The sequence below is a fragment of the Malaya genurostris genome, chromosome 2 (assembly GCF_030247185.1).
Source record: "Malaya genurostris strain Urasoe2022 chromosome 2, Malgen_1.1, whole genome shotgun sequence".
NCBI classification, from domain to species: domain Eukaryota; kingdom Metazoa; phylum Arthropoda; class Insecta; order Diptera; family Culicidae; genus Malaya; species Malaya genurostris.
The window spans coordinates 38,285,502-38,305,906 of record NC_080571.1 but is presented as its reverse complement, the minus strand read 5'-3'; positions in this window follow the sequence as shown (position 1 = coordinate 38,305,906).

The window sequence follows — 20,405 nt, the reverse complement described above, 5'->3', positions numbered from 1 at the left end:
CGATGCTTCTTGTTTCAGAATACGTTTTGGTTGTTTCTGCTTTTTATAGGTTCGAAGATTCAAACGTTCTTTAGCACGAAGAACATTTGACTTCGAAGAGCCCACTTTTTTATCACATCCCGAACTGAAACCTCCTTCTTTTGCTCGAACGCCTTCAGTATTCGTTTATCCAACTGAGGGTTAGCAGGAACTTCTTTTCGACCCGTTTTCGGTTTATTCTCAAAGGTGTTATCCTCACCGAACTTCCTGATTGCATTTCGCACGGCTTTTTCACTTACTCCTTCCATTTTTGCTATCTTTCTCAGTGACAGTCCGCGTTCTGTGCACCATTTGTACACAATTTTTCGACGTTGTTCTGCTGAAAGTCCACGCATTTCGAAAAAAAAACTAATGAAAACGAATAAACAATTGCACAAGTGGTTAGAGAAGAGTGTACGCAACAGGACGCAGCAATAAAAATTGACAGATTCTGAACCATTGCGAAATGGCAGCGGGTTTTGGTTGCGTCCCTACTTTCTGGGACAGTCTTTAAATATTAGAAAACATTGAACATTTGTCCTATAGTATCATGATTCACAAGAAAGAGCTTTTGATCTTACAGGAAGACTTCGATTTCATTTATCGTAGGTCCAACATGACATCGCCTCGAGTCAATGCCCATTGAATTTGGTTGCGGAAACTGAAATACTTTTTCGTTCATTTTACTTTGTTCGTTGTGATCCCAACTGATGATGGCTTTAATAAAAAATTTATAGCCCCAGTAAAATGTATCTTTTAGTAGGTATTAATCCCATAAGTAAGTTTTTGTATGCTTGTTGGTTATTAATCGTAAAAGAGTCATAACAATTGGGAAAGCTGTCGGTGGTAATCTCTAAACTATTACCGAACCGGCCTCAAAATAGATTCACCATGGAAGGTCGAAATCCTCTCGCACATAAATCTGTTAATTAATACAACATCATACATCATCAAACCACAAATACATATATTTGGTGAATTATAATCAGAATGACTAATCTTGTCACCCATTTATCAACTGGAACCGTACGAAACGAGGCGTTTGCCACGTCCCCATAAACAACCCCGGGAACACAATCCTAATCCTCTGTTGCCTACTCGGTACGGACGGTGTCCCCAAACCGAGGAGACGACAGCGCAGTCCGAGCCGAATCCTAATGACGGTAATTATCCTTAATGATCTAAAATTTCTTGCCGCCGCCATTCCAGGGAACCAATTAGCATTATCGCACTTTCGTTTCGTCGTCGGGCACCGTCGTCCAGACACACAGTCAAAGCACGCTTGTTTTTCCCGAGGCGAAACGGAATCGGTACCGGACCGGACCAAAATTGTATGCGATATTCGATTACAATTTTCGTTTCTGTTTTCGGCCGGCCGACGGTGTGGCTTTGTGCGAGCCCCCATTCACCTTGAAGGGAGTTTTGTTTGCTGTTTTTGTTGTGTCTTCGGTGATTCATTGGAAACTGGTTTCGTTTGGTTTGGTGGTTGACAATGAATATAGTCACGTTCGAAGTTACCGTTTTTTTTTTCTCAATGAAATCATACGATTCCAGTTAATTAGAGTAGCACGTAGTTTGACTCGAGGCGGCAATAAAAATCATTTTCATCACTCTCATCGATTTGAGCTAAATAAAGGCAGTATTCGTAACACTTTCATTTGTGTTTAACTTTTTGCTGCATGGGTAAAAAATGATTAAATTCAAGATAAAACTAGTTTAGAGTACACATATGCAAAATTTTTGTAGGATCAGTCGGATGGTTATTTAGATGGCTGCTTCAACAGTGCTTCGATAAAAAAAATTATAAGCGAAGAAGAAGTGCTTCGACCGCAAAAATTATATGCGCGGAAATAACCATGCCAGTCCCATGCTGACAATGGAAAAAGCGAAGAAACTCTTCCCCGGTAACGTAAGGAAGGCGGTGAGAAATTTTTTGAAAGCGTAATCCCAACCATTCGATTTGAAACGTTGCCGAGATGGTCAATTCTTCCGCCTGGTTCGTCCAGCAGACAATGAAGTGTGGGCCACATTTCAGGTCTTTAAGAGAAGGAAGGCTCCCAATCGAGCTGATAAACAGAATCCTGCGTCACAAAGGCCAAATCACGTGCCAGAAAAATACTTGGTATAGCAGGCGATCTGTGAATGCGGTCAATTCAGCATTCCGCATCTAACCTAAAATCTTAGGCAATCATGAACGGGTAAGCTCTGCAGAACAGGGAAAATTTTCAAAACGACCGGAATCTGATGAAAGGGGGCTTCATAGTGGTTCAATTAATTAATTTAACTTAGGAGAGAAGGTTACAGTCTTTAAAGTTCCTTATTTTCCTGACATTGATACTAATAACTTGACGAAAAAACCTTCGGGTTTCCACCAGAGGCGAGTATTTTTGTATTAACTCAACTATCGCTTCACTAAATGATCCCGTGTTGCAGAGTGATGAACGAAATGAATATAAAATATGGGTATACTACCAGAACGTTCGTGGCTTAAGGACCAAAATCGACGAGCTTTTTCTGGCAGTGTGTGACTGCAACTACGATATCATCATTCTTACCGAGACCGGGCTCGACGATCGGATCAATTCCCAACAGTTATTTGGAAATGCATTCAACGTTTTCCGCTGCGACCGCAGCTTAGCAAACAGTGCCAAATCAAAGTTTGGCGGTGTTTTAGTTGCTGTTTCTCAAAAATATGCCAGCTCTGTTGTTCAAACGGTGAATGGTCGTTGCCTCGAACAAGTGTGTGTATGTGCTACCGTGCGGGACCGAAAGATATTTCTGTGCGGTGTGTATATCCCTCCCGATAAAATTAATGATTTAATGCAGCAAGCCCTGCGATCTGTTGAACAATGGTGTTGTCAGGTTGGATTATCTGTAAATCCGGGCAAAACATCAATGGTGCTTTTCACTCATCGTAGGATAATCACAGGAGCTCGTCCGTTGCAGTTCTTTGGTTCAGAGGTCACTGTGGTCGATCAAGTTAAATACGTCGGGGTTATTCTTGACTCAAAACTGAATTGGTCTGCTCACATTGACTTCAGGATTGAAAGAGCTTGCATGGCTTTCGGCCAATGCAGACGAGCTTTTGGAAAATCATGGGGACTCAAACCCAGATACATTGATTGGATCTACACAACTATTGTTAGACCAATTTTAGCATATGGATGTCTTGTATGGTGGCAGAAAGGAGAAGTCGCGACAGTTCAGTCAAAGCTAAATCATCTCCAAAGGATGGTCCTAATGGCGATGACAGGAGCATTCACGACAACTCCTACTGCTGCTCTAGAGGCGCTACTGTGCATTAAACCACTACATGTGTTCCTAAAACAAGAAGCATTATCTTGTGCATACCGTCTTAGGGTTACAGGGCTTTGGAACAGTAACCCATTAGATTATGCTACCAGCAACACTCGCTTGTGGTCTCAAATGGTTACGTGGGATGAGTATTTACTCGCTCCTAGTGACCTAACTCTCACATGCAGTTTTCCTTTTAAAACATTCAATGTGAGCTATCCTCTTCGTCAGGAATGGTTGTCTGGTTGTCTGGAACGACAACTTGATGAACACATAGTTTGTTATACGGACGGTTCTCTGTTGAATGGTCGTGCTGGTGCTGGTGTCTACTGTCGTGAAATGAGGCTGGAACAGTCTCATTCACTTGGTAGATACTGTACTGTGTTCCAAGCAGAAATCTACGCAATTCTGTGTGGAGTACAATCGGCACTTCAGCAGAGGATCTGTGGTAAACGAATTTATTTTTGTTCCGACAGTCAGGCAGCCTTAAAAGCACTCAGTTCGAATGACTCACGGCCGAATCTAGTGATCGCATGTCGAACTCAAATTGAAGACCTCAGCATTTCAAATGCTGTTTACTTCTTATGGGTACCCGGCCATTCTGGTATTACTGGAAATGAATGGGCTGATGAGTTGGCTAGAGCTGGTGCAACGAATGATTTCGTTGGTCCTGAACCAGCTTTACCACTTTCAACTAGTTGGATGAAGCACAAGATACGTTCTTGGGCTGCATCCAAACATGCCAGCTACTGGCGCAGCTTGCAAACTTGCGCTCAGACAAAAGCATTTCTACCAGATTTAAATCTGAAAATGTCAAAGTGTCTACTGCATTTCTCCAAGCATCATTGCAGTATTCTGGTCAGAGCTCTGACTGGACATTGCAAACTCAATTATCACATGGCTACTATTCAACGTGCTGAGTATTATTCGTGTGATTTGTGTGAATGCGATTATGGTACTTCATATCATCTGATATGTAACTGTCCCGCATTGACGCAGCTACGTATCCGGGTTTTTGGTTCTCCATACATGGTTGAGTCTGTGTATGCGGAGCTGGAATTGAAGGATATTCTCTCGTATCTCACCCAATGTGGTAGGGAGCTATAGTCAGAGGGGTTCATCGTTCTTCCTGGAGTGAATGAATCCCTTTTGTATTCTTCTTAAATAGGGTTTAGCAGATTGTTTGGTATCCTTTGGGGGGTACCGAATTTACTTCTGCTCGTACATACTGCGAGTCGTTCTGCATTCTTCCGAGAATGGTGTCGCTTTTGTAAGATCTCTAAATCCTCTCGGGGGTTGGAGGTTTTATTAACAGCAGACTGTTCGGGACCTCGTAGAGGTTCAGAATTTCCTTCTGCTTCCACTAAATGTGATCCTCAGCAGATTGTTCAGCATCCCTTAGGGGTGCAGAATTTACTTCTGCATTTATGTGTTTTTGTGTCGTCAATTTTTCCCATCCTCCTAGTCCAACCCTTACCATTTCCTTTCAATCCTTCCCTCTTATATATCGGGAAAATGATGCTAAAAACAAATTGATGGCAAGGCACAAATCTCCAAATATCAAGGGGAACGTGCCATTTGAGCCAATTTGTTCTGATTCCTGATTCCTGCCTCGAACAAGTGTGTGTATGTGCTACCGTGCGGGACCGAAAGATATTTCTGTGCGGTGTGTATATCCCTCCCGATAAAAGCCGGCAAGTTGGTGTGATCGATGAGCACATTTCTACTGTTTCGGAGCTGTGCAGCAAAAGTTCCGCAAGTGATATTGTTTTTGTGTGCGGTGATTTCAACCAGCCACGGATAACGTGGGGTCATGGATCAGACGAAACACAATCTCCTTCCTCTCTTCTACCCGCTGCCAGTACGACACTGATAGATGGTATGGATTATTTAAATTTATATCAAAGGAATCGCCATAAAAATCATCTCGGACGAACGCTCGATCTGATCTTCTGTTCGTTAGAGAGCCAATTGGTAGTTGATCGTTGTGTTGCCCCACTACTACTTGTTGTGTTGCCCCACTACCACTTGTCGAATCAATGCCATTGAACTACCGAAAAATTGATTTTACTGCCTTCCAAGCATATTTGCAGGATGTTAATTGGTCTGTTTTGTATGAAATCGATAACGTGAATGAGATGTCTTCGCTATTCTGTGATGTTTTGTTTCAATGGCTCAGTTCTAATCTTCCATTAGCAAAACGACCCACTGCTACTCCTTGGACTACAGCGTACTTACGTAAACTCAAGCGGGATCGTAATGCCTGGCAACGCAAACATCGTCGTTTTCATAATGCTGAGACACAAAGAATGTTCAAATACTCCAGTGAAAGTTATCGTAAATTGAACGCCCGGCTATACAAAGATTATGTCATGCGAGTTCAAACTGACCTTCGACGGAACCCCAAGAAGTTCTGGACATTTGTCAACTCTAAGCGAAAATGTTCATCAATTCCTCCAAATGTTTGTCTCGATGGCGTGGAGTCTAACTCAACGGTGGATTCGTGTGAGCTGTTCGCAACATTTTTCGCTTCGGTATTTGCTGAAAATACTGCTTCCAAAGCCGAAGCTGATGTCGCTGCTATGAACGTTCCTGAAAATTTAGTGCGTATGGATACGTTTATAATTACTCCTGAAATGATTCTTGCCGCTGCGAAGAAACTGAAAAAATCGTATTCAGCAGGACCTGATGGAATACCCGCTGCAGTTTACCCTAATTGTACAGCTGCTTTAGCTGAGCCTCTGTGCATTATTTTCAACAAATCTTTCGAGCAAGGCATTTTTCCTGAGATTTGGAAGCAATCCTTCATGTTCCCTGTATTCAAGAGTGGTGACCGTCGTAATGTAAGAAACTATCGAGGCATAACAAGTTTATCTGCTGCTTCAAAGCTTTTTGAAATAATTGTAAGCAATGAGATGCTCTTTCGCACTAAACATTATATCTCAACTGAACAACATGGGTTTATGCCTGGACGCTCGGTCAGCACAAATCTATTAGATTTCACTTCGACCTGCATTTCGCGTATGGAGGAAAAGGTACAAATCGATGCGGTATACACGGATCTAAAAGCAGCGTTTGACCGAATAGACCACCGAATACTCCTTCGAAAGATGTCGCGATTAGGTGGAACTCAAAAGTTCATTGATTGGTTATACTCTTACTTGTGTGGTAGAGTTTTACGAATAAAATTGGGCTCGAGCGTTTCATCTCACTTTACGAATGTGTCAGGAGTACCTCAAGGCAGCAATATGGGTCCGCTTCTGTTCTCTTTGTTTTTCAATGATGCTATTTTGCTGCTCAGTAACTGCTGCAGATTAGTTTACGCTGATGATTTGAAATTGTACCATGTAATTCGATCTATTGACGACTGTGTCCGGCTCCAACAGCTCCTCGATACATTTGTTGCTTGGTGCAAAATAAACTGGCTGATTATCAGTACTGCGAAATGTCAGGTCATAACGTTCCACCGAATACAGAATCCATTGCATTTTGATTATCAAATTGACGGACAAACGCTCCTAAGAGTTGATCATGTTAACGACCTTGGTGTTTTGTTGGATGCCAAACTTACATTCAACCTACATCGCTCAACTTTGATTTCAAAAGCAACACGGCAACTGGGTTTTATTGCCAAAATCGGACGTGATTTCAAAGATCCCCATTGCTTGAAGGTATTATACTGTTCATTGGTTCGACCGCTACTTGAGAATGCTAGTTTAGTTTGGAGCCCGTATCAGATTGTTTGGAACTTACGGATTGAACGTGTTCAGAAAAGATTCGTCCGACTGGCTCTAAGAAATCTTCCCTGGCAAAACCCGCTTGACCGTACCCCGATCGCTGTCGTCTGATAGGTCTTGATTCATTGGAACGGCGCAGGAAAATTCAACAAGCTGTGTTTGTGGCAAAACTAATCAATGGCGATATCGACTCACCGCAACTTTTGTCTCTACTTGGTTTCCGTGCCACGCAACGATTGCTGCGTTCTACTAGTCTACTTCAACCGAGATATCATCGAACGACGTTCGGATTCCATGAACCGATAACTACATGTATAAGAACATTTTCCACTGTTGAAAATCTTTTCGATTTTAATGAACCGACACATAAGTTTATTCAGAAAGTGTTACGAACGAATATTTTATAACTTGACTGATATATTCATTAAGACTTATTAAATTGTCAGATGAATAAATGGAATAAATGATTAAACAAATAAATTTAATTTCGAATTGCTGGCATTCTCGGTTGTAACGGAAGAAAACGAAATCAAACATAGAAATGGACCAATTGATGAATGCAAATAAATGTACCGGCGTTTAAAAATTTGTTTGGATTGCCATTCGATTAGGGAATTGTACCTCCTTCTTCTAGATTTTTTAGTTCTAAGACTTTACAAAACCAGTGAAAAAATTGACATTTGCGTGTTCTGTGATTTGTTGAAACGTCGATCGGAGTCAGGTCTAACGTTTGCATTAAAAATTTGAACGGATGGCGGTTTTGACAAATTTCCCCTGAAAGGTAATCATTTCAGCTTACTCGCCAAAAAAATCTACACCCTTGCGAGCGACCTTTTGGCAGCTAACCGGAACATTTATCATGGCGGACGAAAACATGCGTTTTATTTATCAAATTCCTCTTCAGTTTTCTCGATAAAATTGTTGGAGAAGATTTTATACTTCAGGTTTTCCCAGAAATTCTCGTTGGGACACAGCTGGGGGACGCTGGGCGGGTTCACCGACTTGGGTACCAGATATTCAGTCGCTCCGTCTCCTTCAACGATCACATCGAATAGTGGGCCGATGCCAGATCCAGCCAGAACACCGCCACTTCGCCCTGATGGTATTTCTTGATGAGCGACGCAACTTCCGGCAGGCATTTCGTGTTAGTAAAATTCTACGTTCACGACCAGTCCGGAGCGATAGAAAACCGGCTTTGACATCCCCTTCTTGCTGATTGTCAGCCACAGCAGCAGTTATCTTGGGGGACTAGGTGTGAAATGAACTTCACCTCTGAGCTCACTTTCTTCGTGGGGGAAGTTAAATACGAAGTTCCCTACCAGTCGTTGCCATTGTGATTCACCGGAAAAAATCGAGTTGGCCATCTTATTCAGCCGTCATTGCCTGCAGCTCCAAAACCAGTGGAAGCGGCTTCCGCTCCCTGACATGAATGTTCATGTTCGCCGGGTACTTTTTGAATGTTTGACCGGTTGCGCCGACCTCTCAGCCAAGCGCACGCACGCAGCGATGTAGCCACTTTTCCCTCAGTCTTCATCTTCAGCTTCTTTTGGAGGTTCTTGTCGCTCAGGATCGTTGGCCATCCGGAACCGGGCTTTCATTCGATGCTCTGATTGTTGTCTAATAGTTCCAAGATTTTGTAGATGCCGGAACGGTCGTATCCGGCGTCCACAAAGTGCCGCACACTTCTTAATGGAGTTGCCATCACGATTAAAGTTCAATTGGTAGACCTGTTAAATTATGTCTGCTGACTCATGGGTTACTACGATTGATGCTGCATGGGTAGTTTCGTCAGTGCGGGTGAAGGTAAACCCATGAAAAATCGGCATTTTTTGTCAATTTTTTCAAATGCAAAGATATAGCAAGTTGACAACCACACAATCTCACATCGGATATACGGGTCCCCCGAAATTCTGTTCCGGAATTCACTAATTGTTCTCCGAGATGGCTCAACCTTTTTACTCAAACGTAGGATTAAATGAAATTATTCCAATGTATAACACATGGGCTGTAAGTATTCTCGAGCCTAGCACGTAGATGGCGCTGGTTTTATTGCAGTCACCTTTTATTCAGTCGATACTAACCTTTAAAAGACAGCTGTTGAAATTTCATGTTATTCTATTCATTAGTTTGTGAGCTATTGTGCTAAGAGTTACGCTACTTACACTGCTTCTTGATGGGAAAAAATACCGTTCAAGCAAAGCAATGGCTTGGAAAGTGTTATGGAAACTCCGCTCCATAAGAAACAACAATAAACCGATGATGCAAAACGCAGTGGACGTCCAAATGAGGCGGTAACACCAGAAAATAAGAAAAAATCCAATATAAATGATCGAAAAGTTAAGTTGCGTGAGTTAGCTGACATCGTAAAAATATCAAAATGACGTGTTGGCTTTATATTGCATGTGCATTTGACTATGAGAAAGCACGGTTCGAAGTGGGTGCCGCGTTTTCTCACGGTTGACCTAAACCGAGAACGTGTTGATGATTCTGAAGCCATGTGTAAACGTAACAAACCGGAATAATTTCGTCGATATGTGACAATGGATGAAACATGGATTCATCACTTCAGTCCGGAATCCAAACGATCGTCATCGGAGTGGACAGCAACTGGTGAACCTCGTCCAAAGCATCCGAAAGCAATGCATTCGGCTGGAAAGGTTATGGCCTCGATATTTTGGGATGTGCGTGGTGTAATATTTATCTACTATCTCGAGAAAGGAAAATACATAAACAGTGAATATAAGGTGTACAACTTTGCTTCCGCAGTTTTCCGATATGTGGCTGTACCGGCTGAGGCTGGTTAAAATACATAGATGATAATGCCTTTAAAGTGAGTGTGTACAGTGCCTAACAAATTGTCATCGCCATTTCAGTGACAGTTGTTCTTGTTTTCGTATTATTCACGCTCGAAAATGTCTATTTATGTGTCCCATTCTCGTTATTTGCGGTAAGTTTTACTTTTCTGTTACAATTCGAAAAAAAAATGCAACTGAAGCGCATCGAATGCTTTCAAAAATTTACGGTGATGCTGCTCTGAGTAAAAGAACGTGTCGGGAGTGGTTTCAACGTTTTAAAAATGGTGATTTCGATGTCGAAGACAAACATGATGGTGAAAGAGAAAAAACCTTCAAAGATGAATAACAATTTACTACGAGCTCTTAAAACCGGGTGAAACCATCACAGGAGATCGCTACCGAACGCAACTGATGCGCCTTAGTCGCGCGCTAAAAGAAAAGCGGCCACAGTATCAAGAGCGACATGGCAAAGTCATCCTCCAACACGACAATGCTCGGCCTCACGTCCCTAAATTGGTCAAAAAGTACCTGGAAACGCTGAAATGGGAAGTCTTGCCCCACACGCCGTATTCCCCAGCTGTTGCCCCTTCTGACTTCCACCTATTCCGTTCGATGGTACACGGCCTGGCAGATCAACATTTTCAATCCTCTTCGATCAACATTTTCAATCCTCTTGGATTGCTTCATGGATAGCATCAAAAAAGGACTCCTTTTTTCGAGCCGGGATCCGAAAACTTCCGGAAAGATAGGAGAAAGTTGTCGCTAGCGACGGACAATACTTTGAATAATACATCTGTAAGCACTTTTTTGCAATAAAGCTTTAAATTTTGAAAAAAAAACGGCGGAAGCAAAGTTGTACATCTAATATTACATAGCGTTATTGGAGCGTTTGAAGCCTGAAATTTACAAAGAATCGACCGCATATCAATCAAAACCGTATTCGCCGGTTTTGGCTCCCAACGACTACTGGTTTTTCGCAGACCTGAAAAAAATGCTTATCGGTGAGAAATTTCGCACGAATGAAGAGGTTTTCGCTGAAACTGAGGCCAATTCTGAGGCAAAAGATAAATCGTTCCTCAAAAGTGGTATTGATATGTTAGAGCGGCGCTGGAATGATTGCGTTGCTCTTGATGGATATTACGTTGATGAATAAAGTTAATTTTGAACCAAAACAAACGTGTTCTCTTTGTAAGGACTTTTCAACCCATGCGTTAAGTCAATTAGAATAAAAATATCCAAAACGAAGTACACTTTTTTTCTATGAGGTGACTCAACCTACTCAAATAAAAGGTAAGGAGCAGGATGAAGTGTGTTCAAAATTTTAAACCGTCATTTTGACCGATACTTCAGAAAAAAGGAAAAAAATCTTATTTAAGCTCAAAACTATTCCGATTTTTAGGCTGTGCTAAATAGATCCCGAACCAACTTTCCTGTTTCTGTTTAATGAGCAATTTTTTTTCAAGAATATCACAGTAACATTTCTGAGAATTAACAGTCACATGAGAAAGGCATCATCACACCACTAGGTGGATTGAAACAGGTTTATTTTTTTGTGATCATCACTATGCCTAAGTAAAATTGGCATGATTGGAGGAGTGTTGAGATGTCGGATGGAATCAGGGCTGTCTAGCTATTGTTTTTACCCAAATCTGCAACATGAGGCCGAACGCTGTCATGTTGAAAATATAATAATATAATAATTGAATAAATTGTTTACAATGTTCACTTACATACTACGCATTATTTCTACGACAAAGCTGAGATTTTATTTGTTTTTTGACATAGTAAGGTCAAGATGTTCACAGTATTGATTGTAATGGCGCATTATTCGATTGACTGGACTGTATTTTGCATAATTTGTTCTAGTATGTTTTTCTAAAAATAATTTCCTGGAACGTAGCTGACGACCAGTTATATAAAAATTTAATTGCGATAATAATGGAGCTGATTGAATGAGTTGAGAAATAATGTCGCTGATAATATAAAGCATTGCAAAGTCGCGGCATTCATCAAGTGTTTGTATATTGATGAGCATGCAGCGTGCTTCATATGATGGTAGAGGAAATGCTGTCCAGTTTAATTTACGAAGTGCATATAAAAGAAATTGTTTTTGTATTGATTCAATGCGTTCTTCGTGAATAATGTTATATGGATTCCATACTAGGCTGCAATATTCCAAGATGGGTCCGACATATGTACTATGTAGCCATTTTATAGTGACTGGAGCGTTTGATAAAGCCCAGCATACTGTTTGCTTTATTGACTATTGTGTTGTAATGTTCCACAAATGTTAGTTTGGAGTCCAAGATTACACCTAAATCTCGCACAATTTAACTTTTTTCTACTATTTTTTTTTCCTAAAAATATGTCTACAGAATGAGTTTCGTTTTTCCTACTGAAAGTTATTGAGTTGCAGTTTTCTTTTCATTGAGTTGGAGTAGACTTTTGCAGCACCAAATGTGGAATAGATTGATTTCGTTCTGGAATATTTCAGTGTCGTTGATATTTTTAATTTCCATGAAGAGTTTCATGTCGTCTGCATATATGAGCACTTTTAAATTTTTGAGTATGGAGGAAATGTCGTTTTGGGATGTTTGGTTTTCATCCTCTAAGAGAACGCGCTTAATCAACAAACAGGCAAATAAAAGGTACACGTGTGTATGGATGTACAAAAAGAATCTCTGCTTTATTCATGTTTTAACTTACTTTTTATACCTAGCTTTCTCTTTCCCTATTGTAGCTTATTCTCTAGTTTACATTTTCCTATGTTGGTAGGGGAAGTAACGATACATAAAGATTAGCCAATCGCGTGGCTTCGCGAGGCCATATTTAATGACAGGGGGAGAGCGCGAGAGTAGAATGTGAGAATTAGGAGTGAGTAATTTTTAACTTCGTTTAATTTGTTCTAAAGAGTGAGTGAGTGTCTGTCGTGAGTGTTCGGGTGTACTTGACCTGGATTGCTGAGTCACCGCGCTTACGTAATGAAATTTGAGCCTAGTATGCTGTTCTATGTCCGTGTTTGTTTTGTGTGTCAAGAAGTTGTTTACAAGTGGTAAGTGAGTACAAGGGTGTTTAGGAAAGTGTCAGCGTTTTGGGTTGTCTGTTTAATTTCGATGAGCGGGTATGGTTCCGCATGAATTTAAGTGTTTCGCTAAGGGTGGTTTTTGATGAGTGGGAACGTTATCTTATATTGTGTGAGAGTAGTCATGTTATATCGTTTATATATAAATTGAAAAGGAGAGGCCCTAGGTGAGAACCCTGAGGTACGCCAGATGTTACATTAATTGGTTCAGAGTTTATGTTTTAGAAGCGAACTACTTGTACACGATTCGTTAAGTATGATTCAAGCCACTCCAGAAGGCTATGTTTTATGCCTTATTTTTGTAGTTTGTATAGAAGTAATGCTGTGTCAGTACGGTCGAAAGCTTTACTAAAGTCGGTGTAAAAAGTTTCTACGTGGTTGCGTCCAATGCGTTCAGAGTGAATGTCACAAATTCAAGGAGATTTGTTGTAGTTGAGCGGTCTTTGAAAAAACCATGCTGCTTGTTAGTTATTACGTTTCTCAGTTGTTGAATTCTACGATAGTTCCGAATGTTAGATTTTGAACCAGATTTAAATAATGGTACATGAAAAGAAGATTTCCATGCTTTGAGAAAAGTACATTTATTAAGTGATAAGTTAAAAGCTAGTGTGAGTTCTTCAGCAAGATTTTTTAAGAATATTGGTGGTATTCTGATAGATAGTTTACAGAAATGGAATTAGAAAATGCAGGTATGAAAGAAAAGTTTCTCACGGTCACGGTCAGTTTCTGAATAAGGAGTGTATCGAAAATAAGCTATCCACATACATTTGTGTTGTACGCATGTATTTGTGATGATTTTTTATGCTCAGATCACAGCATGCTGTGCGTTTGGCTGTCAGCTTTCCTTTGTTTACTTGTTTGTGAGGATGAAATTCTGCGTTTTCTAAATATCACGTATTGAAAAGGAACTGAAAATTAAGGTTCTGGACACATGGCTAATTGAGAAGTGTATTACTATGCGAAAATTGGCGAAGCGGTTTGGTGACGGAATGATCCAGCGTATCAAAAGGCGAAATCACCTAAAGACCTACAAGAAGCAGAAAATCTCGAAACGATGTTTAGAACAGAAGAAGCGAGCAGCAACAAGGGCCCGGAAATTGTATTCGTGTCTTTTTCAGGGTCCGGATGCATGCGTTTTGATGGACTATGAGACTTATTTAAAGGAGGACTCAAAAACCCTTCCAGGTTCACAATACTTTACTGTTGTCGTTGGGGAGGATGTGAGCGATGCGGACAGGTCGATTCAAGTGGAGAAATTCGGTCGACAGGTACTGACATGGCAAGCAATATGTTCCAGTGGTTTGAAGTCAACCATTGTTTACACTACCGGAACTATAAATGCAGAAATATATCGATCTGAGTGTCTCCAGAAGAGATTGCTGCCTTTATATAAGAAGCATAGTACACCTCCACTGTTTTGGGTGGATTTAGCATCGGCTCACTATGCCAAAACCACTCTTAATTGGCTTGCGGAAAAGGGTATAAATTTCGATGAGAAAAATATCAATCCACCAAATTGCCATCAGCATCGACCCATCGAACGTTACTGGGCAATCGTGAAGAGGGTCTTCAAGAAGACTGGTAAGGCAGCTGGGATCATACAGAAGCTCAAGAAAATTTGTGCTCAAGCGTCCAAAAAATGCGATGCAACACTTGTCCGGAACTTGATGAAGAGCGTTCGATCGAAAGTTCGAAAATTCCTGAAGGAATAACTTAAATTTCATCCGGTTTTCATTATGCTTAAGTTTAACCTCTTACAATGAAGGATCATTTTTTTGTTTGAGTAAAATATCGTTTTTTATCATAATTTGAAATAAAAATTTGTGGATAGCTTATTTTCGATACAAATTATTTGCATATTTCTGTGCTATTTTTTCTTACGTGTCCGTCGAGATGCATTTGAGATGGAAAATTGTTGCTTTTTAGTTTAGTTTTCCTGTAGTTAAAAAAATTCTTCGGACAAGTCTTTATTTCGTTTTCAATTTTGCGGTTATATTCTTCATGTGCTGTGTTAATGGCTCTTTTGAGTTGATTGCATAGGTTTAAGTTATTTTAAAGATTAGCGTAACTTTTTTCTTGTTTGTAAGTTTTGTGTGCTTTTTGTTTTCTATTTTTTTAATGTTTTAGTTGTGAATTGAACCATACAGGTAATTTGCTGTTATGATTTCTTTGTCTTCTTAACGATGACAGAATTCATAATTGGTTATACAGTGACGGGTTTGAATGAAAACAGCAAAAGAAAATATCGTCAAGCTCTTCAAGATCCATTTTTGACCCTAAAAATGGGCAATTTGATGAATTTCCTCAATATTTGAACACTATTGTGTTCATTTTACTCAATAGCAAAACAGTTGAATGTTTTTGAGATTCATTTCTAGCCCTGAGAAGGGCTGATTCGTTGACACTGATGGAGGTATTTTTTTTCCTTGGAACACTCTCGAACCATCAAGTTGAACAATTCTGGATATGGTTTTGACTCACTTGGCATGGACTTTTTGTGATACCCTTCGTAGCCGAACATAGACAGATACTGAATTTGGGAAATAACACCGAGGTAGTTGAGTAAGACGTAGTCCCACGTCAAAGTTTCTAATTTGGAACCCTCTTGCTCGAAGATAGTAATCGGAAGGTGAACTCAAATCGATTAACTCAACGTTTCGGAGTATTTTGTGTGATTATGACATTACTACAAATTAATGTTTAGAAAAAAAAAGAACTGTGACTGCCAGCAAATCCGTTACTTCCCAAAAACAGATTATTTCTTGGTTTCATCTAAACCAACTAAGTGCGAATTTGAAATAAGGGGCACTACTAACCCTCAATCATGTTCGGTCTCCGTTATGAGCGTAATTGTATTTTAAAATTATTGCCTATAGTTTGTGAATTTATTCTCTGTTTGTTCAGCCTTTTTAATCTCACTTCGTGTGCATCGGATTAGACTGGGCCTAGTTTTGTGCTGCATAACGCAAAACTCAAATCGCCGTAGATTAAACAATGCTGTTTTGTGTAGAAACATAAGCCTGGCAAAATTTAGCCCGCCGCTGAAGAACGGAAAACGGAACCAGACGGAAGCGAGTCTGAAATTAATTTCCAGTTACAATACACGGCTTTGTTTTCAGTAGACTTCCAAATCCGACACCCGTGTGTAAAATGATAATCACCTTGTCTACGAGGTACCCACCGACGGTGGACCACTTATCGTCCTATTTGGAGTTCTGCAGTTCTGCACTGAAGACGATTCCGACCGAGTGCGATTACCGGAGCTTCCGGAGACATTTCCGCGCTTCCGGAAAAAACCCATCCAGGAACAGAGCAGTCCCCATACGATTAAATCGAAAAACAAGCCCCACCGTAACAATATCTTCATTGGTGCCCCGGGCAAATCCGAACGAAACACACGATCAGTGCTGTCACGAATTTCAGTGGATGGGGTTGGAAGGGGAGAACGATGCCATTCGGATGACTTTGTCGGAGACTGGCAAAATGCTTGTTCAATATTTGAAATGGCTCACAAAACTGGTTGCGGAAAGTTGGTTGAAAATTAATTGTGAAAATAACACTCAAAGGGTTTAGCTCCGTTCGTATGACGACTGGCGACACGAACCGAATGTGGCAACAGGACAGGAAACAATCGGTGATTGTTGCCGCTCGTTTTCTCCGCCCCGAAACGAGCACCATAATCGTAATATTAACAGTGACACTGGGAATCCTTCGTTCTGCTGCTGCTTGCCATTCCGAGAAGGGCTGCTTCGAAACGAGCATAAAACTAGAACCGTAGCCATATTCGGCGGAATTCATAGCTATTACTCAACCGAGACAGTGACAGTGACTACTGCTGTTGTGTTTCGTGATAGTCTTTGGATTGTAATCACGTTGTTAGCTCAACTGAAATAACGGCACCGTCATGCCGCTGCGTTGCGAGACGTTGTCTGATTCGTTTAAAGCCCTCTTCGGAGAACCGAGAAGCACCGGTGAACTTAGGTTACAATGGGACCCGATTGAAAAACGTATTAGAAAGAAAATTTCAAGCAGTTGTATCTACTTTTAAAAAAACCCTGTAATAATCAACCTTGTGGTGTAATGGAGTCTTTCACACTACTTGGTACTATTGGCATTTGATGCAAGTTTAATTTCAGAATTTTGACTACTATTCCTGATACCAGAACAGCACAGTATTTGTTTTTCGATTATAGAGGTTTTAACAATAGAATCATTTGGCTCTTCGGGCCAGAAAAACTTACTGACCCTATGTGCGGGGTTGGGAAGCGAACCCAGATGGCCTGCATGAAAGTCATCGACCCGTCCTCCCGGTACAGTGAGTTTGTAAGGCCCTAATCTAATTTGACCTATATATTGAAACAGTCTTTAGTACAATTTCGAAGAATTTTTACCTTCTTTGCCTAGTCTCTCAAATAACTGTTGTATATGTGTACTTTTTTACAGTATAATTCCGAAATCGCAGTCGAATAAATTATCATCGTAATCGATGCGATAATACGATATTTCGATTGAATCAAAGTTTGTGGAAATCGGTTTAACTGTTTCTGCAAAACTGAAGTAATTTTCATTTTGATCAGTGCTGAAAAAATTCGTTATCACAATGGTGACTCGAGCTTACATTGAGACAACACATATATCATCGTCCACCCAACGACGATTGTCGCCAATTGAATCATAACAAGTATCATGACTGCCAAACCCTTTCAGTATCATTGGAAATTGATTTCATGAAAATGTAAACAAAAGTTATCCCCCTATCACCCGGCGATGAGCCAGTGATAGACGACAATATTTGTCTCATTCGACATTCAGTTGAGCATCAACGGTATCATATTCATTCCTGAGAATCATCGTCAACCGGGTCGATTGGGCCCTTCCAATCATATGCAGTTCCCAGCGCCCTGGAGAACAAGTCTTTGTTTAATTTAATAAGTAAAATGTTTTCCAACGTATCTTTCCCAAGGCCAGTGCGTTGATTAGAGAGAACCAAGGCAAGGGCACTGAAAGACCGTTCAACAGAGACTTGGTTCGATGGTGTGGATAGTACAACCATTGCTACTGCATATATCTCTGGGTGCGTAGTCTTACGGCGCAACCAATGGTCCCACACGTTGTAGTTATGTTTTTGGCGTGGCTCTAGGTCCAAAGACTTAACTTGTTGAAGAAACCCGGTCTCGCAACCAAGATTCACGGATTCATCAAACATTTGCGTAAGATACTGATCAAAATCATCGGTAGACTCTGACGATTCTCTACTTGTACTAGCCGGTGTTTTACCCAGTTGGCAGATACGTTCCCATGTATCGACTATGTATTGCTGAATTTTATCTTTTTCCTCAGCCGTGAATATTTTAGAACCTCGATAGTTGAACCTTGGATCCAGGTATAATGCCATCTGGACCGCCTTCAATTGGCGCAAAACGTTCAATCTATTGTTCAACGACCGAAGTAAATGGGGACTGAAAGAGTTTTCGCGAACTTTCTGTACCTCACTCGTTGCCATCAGCCATGCCATATAGAAGTCAGATAACGACACGTGCTTCTCTTGCATTTGCTTTGTGCAGATGTACAACGGCTTAAACGTATCATAGTAATGCTCAATGAACGACCATTGATTGGAAAGGTCTAGTTCGGGAAACTTATCGGCCAACTGGTTAAAAAACCTTTTTTGGTGTACGAACGATTCCATCATTTTGAATATACCACCCCATCGTGTCCTACTCCAGACGGGTGGGTATGAAGTATCGTAGCTTTCAAACTCTGACCGGTACTTCACCAGCTTACATTTTCTAGCAACAGCAGTGATGGCTCGGATAGACTCATCGGATTTATCAACAACATCCAGTATTGCAAGCTGTAAGGTATGCACGGCACATCTCACAAGAGTAATCCTTTCGGACAGTTCATTGGCCAGTTCAGCAGTAACGTTTCGTTCACACTGTTTATGATCCTCTATCACATCCGACTCATCCAGCTCCTCTATGTTCGTACCATCAGCCTGCTGCTCTGTAGGCATTACGTACGTATCATTGTTTAATTTTCTAACCGTTGCCACCATATTAGCCCCATTGTCGCATGTCACGGAAAATATGTTCTCAAGAGATAGCCCATAGTCGGCCAAAGTATCCATAACTTTTGATTTCAAGAACACCGCTGTTTGACTTTCTTTGATTTCGATCATACCAAGGGTACGAATGACCACCTGCTCGTCTAGGGCATACTGTACATTGATGCCTAAGATATGGCGATTGTGTCGGGCAGCAGAATCTATTTTCAAGCAGACGAGCTTGCCTTTCATCTCATCTATCAACATTTCTTTTAGACGACAGGCAGTCTTCGAGAGATGACATTTCATTGTGACACGGTTCAAAGTGCACCCAAGAGTCGTTGTAATCGGTTTCAGTAAGTCTTTGAAGCCTTCCCACTCGAAGCAGGAAATAGGAAGATGATGGAAGGTCGTCAGCTTAACTGCTGACGCAATTAGTAACTGCCGGTCAATAGCTATCAAACGCTTAGGAATTACTCTTTCCTTCTTCTCCATTGGATAGGCAATTGTAAGGAGATTGTTTGCACATGCACGTTCCGTATGTACGGTACGAAAGTGACGGATGAAGTTGCCAGGGGCAAATCTACTCTGGACGTATGGACATCCTGACGCGGGATCGATGTTGCAGATAGCTTTATCGCCCTGTCTTACTACCAATGACGACGCAATGTCCGTCAGTGACCGCTGCAGCTTATTGCGGTCTGCTCTTGTTGTAGGTGCCATCGTATAAACACCACACAAAATTTAGTCGTTAATGGTTTAACTCTAAATACGCTCCTCTATCTAAACACACACACTTGATAAATACTTCTTTGATCAATATTGAATTCGCACTATATCACTATAACCTTGTCTGAACCGGATTCGTTCGGAATACGATACGAAACCTGACAGACTCTCCCTCCTACGCCTCCGACAAGTGCCGGAAGCAACGGTGGTATCTCATTGTTGCCCGGGAGATAATATTTTACCCGAGCTCCCACCTATCTGGCAGTGGGCCACGGTAGTGCACCACTTCACCAGCGCTCATATAGCTATTCGCCTCTCTGTTCGTACCTGTCCCTCCAAACCGTAGTTAGCAATTCCAACAACCTACATATTTTCAGTTAGCTTTTCCAACAACCTATCCGATTTTTTTTTCTTAGCTAAGTCCAACACTTTTTTAGTTATTCCAACAACCGATTTAGTTCAGACAACACCCGCATTTTTTTCCAAAACCCAGCTGTTTCACATATGGTAGTGCCGTCCCCGCTCTGTCGAATGCAATTGACGTGAGCGTAGTACGCGGGATAGGTGATAAGTTACGAACGTAGGCGCAATGCCTATCCGTGCGGGATATGTGCCAGTTCGTACATGGGTAACATGCTGGAAGGCCGCAGCATGAGAGGCATACGCTTAGTAAACCGGGTTGACCGGTTGCAACTTGGTCACAT